Below are 2,702 nucleotides of genomic sequence, written 5' to 3'. Positions count from 1 at the left end.
TTGCTTTTAGTATAATTGCAATGCTGTACATTCATCATCTCAAAAATTTTAGAACTATTTCGTTACTCAAAAAAGAAAGACTTCACACCCCTAAGCATTCTTTCCTCAGACCTACATAATCTACAAAGTAGATTCTTAATAAAAATTTGTTGGTTAGATTTATGAATCAACTAAATATTTGCTGGGCATGTGCGTTTCCTGTTTTTCGTCTGGATTTCAAGGTTGCTGAGGCCACATCTGGTGTATTATTTCTTTTGTGGCACCTGTAGTGTTTGACAAAGTTAGGCCTAAGGCAAAAATATTCATACAATTGAACCATAATTATCTGCCCCACAAAACTGGTACACTTTGATTTTGCTCTGGGAAAAGGACAGCTTTCTGTTTTAGTGAAACAGTTCCATTTGAAATCCTATGTGGAATTAGAGATTTTTAAACTCTGCGCTGGTTGCATGGCCAACCCTACATGTGTTGTTTCCATAACTCTGCATGTGACCAAGTGTCCTTGACTTGACCTTGTGGGAATATGAAAACCATGGGGCTGAAGGAGGGATGTTTGTGGGAGGAGGTGCTCATGTGATGTGGAGTAAATTTTATTTGCAATTCCCTGACTCAGGGGTGATTTCTGGGAAGTGGCAAGAGGTGACTCCACAAAGAGCCTTGGCGGTCTCTACAAAGACAAGATTTTTGACAGGGATGGCTCTCTGCCAGCCTGACAGGAAGTGGAAAACAAAGGGGAGGGTGACTCCGGGTCCCATCCTAATCAGCGCCAGCTTTTTCACACTAGTTTTTACCATGAAGCTTCTGTTTGTGGAGTTGAAGGCTGAGCTAAAGAACACTGGTGTGTCTCTTTGTACCAGGAAGACCACATTCATCTATTATTTTAAATAAATTAAAACTGATTTTAAAAGAACATCAAGGAGCTTGCAGTACAGAATATGACTATGCTCTCTTTTGCAACATGTGCTATCCTATGACCCGCCCAAGTAGATCCATTTTGTAAACTTGCATAATCAACATTGGGATTTATTCAAAGAAATGAATGTTTATTCTCAAAGACTAGAAAGAGGCAGTGAGATACAGAAGGGGCTTAGGAAAGTCCACTATGCTTTGGAGAATATTTCAGTATTACTCTCAAAGAGGGCACCCAAATAACTGCAAGTTCAACTCAAGGCTGCTATGTGTATACATGGTCTTAAGCCAGAAGAGATGAGGGGTCCTTGGGTTGGATTTAGGGTTGGGACAGGGTAGGGAGAAATTCTAGGCATCCATAGCTTTAGGAAGTGATTTTACTCTCTTAATTTTGTTTACTTAAGAAGAGAAAAAGAAATCCACATGTCTCTTTGAAGCCTTGTGGGGCTATTTTCACTGTGAGCACACAGAGAAAGCCTGTGATTGTTCATGGAATGCTGGACTCACATTTTATTGTCCTTGGATTTAATGCCTGCTTTTAATTTGGGATAAGGATTCATTCATTCCTCCCAGGAAATAAAGAATTCTATTGTCTTCTCGCCCAAATTGTTTCAAGACCATCTTTTTTGCCTTCTTCTGGGGTCGACAAGCCCGGAGAGCATCTGGTCTGCAAAGGGGACATTGTGCTCTTTCTCATTAGAGTTCCCTTTTTGCCACAATGCTCCGTTATACAGAACAGACCTGTTCCCCTTAGTGCCAGGAACCCGCTCCTTTCAGAAGGATCTGCAAGTGGCTAAGCCAGGATTCTTGTAACTCTCCACCTTAAGAATGATTGCATCATTTGAAAAGGCAGGATGATGCTGGCCCCTTAGTAGCTGCTAACTCAATCCACAAGGGGAAATGGGTGTCACTGTTTTGCACGTTCTGACAGGCTTCATCCCAGAGCACTCCTTGATTACTCACAAGAATAAAACCAATTTAATTAAAATGAACATACTAGTGTGAAAAAAAGGGCAAAAGAAGTTCCAAGGATGTTGGTTATCTCTCTTGGTTACCTCCAGGGGCTACAGCCTAAATAAATTTCTTTTTTTTTTTTTTAATGTTTTTTAAAATTTATTATTTTATTTTTTTATTACATTCAGAAAATATGAGGTCCCCATATACCCCCCACCCTCCTCACCCCACTCCTCCCCTCATAGCAACAGTCTCCTCCATCATCATGAGACATTCATTGCATTTGGTGAATACATCTCTGAGCACCACTGCACCTCATGGTCAATGGTCCACATCATAGCCCATACTCTCTCACGTTCCATCCAGTGGGCCATTGGAGGACATACAATGTCTGGTAATTGTCCCTGCAGCACCACCCAGGACAACTCCAAGTCCCGAAAACGCCTCCACATCTTATCTCTTCCTCCCACTCCCCACACCCAGCAGCCACCATGGCCACTTTCTCCACACCAATGCCACATTTTCTTCCATTACTAATCACAATAGTTCATAAATAGAATATCAGTAAGTCCATTCTAATCCATATTCTATTCCTCCATTCTGTGGACCTTGGATTGGTTGTGTCCATTCGACATCTATATCAAGAGGGGGCTTAGATTCCACATGGATGCTGGATGCAATCCTCCTGCTTTCAGTTGTAAGCACTCTTGGCTCCATGGTGTGGTGGTTGACCTTCTTAAACTCCATGTTGACTGAGTGGGGTAAGTCCAATAAACCAGAGTGTAGGAGCTGAAGTCTGTTGAGGTTCAGGGCCTGGCTATCATATGGTCAGTCCAGAG

The sequence above is a fragment of the Dasypus novemcinctus genome, chromosome 11 (assembly GCF_030445035.2).
Source record: "Dasypus novemcinctus isolate mDasNov1 chromosome 11, mDasNov1.1.hap2, whole genome shotgun sequence".
Lineage (NCBI taxonomy): Eukaryota > Metazoa > Chordata > Mammalia > Cingulata > Dasypodidae > Dasypus > Dasypus novemcinctus.
Note: the sequence above shows the minus strand (reverse complement) of the source record.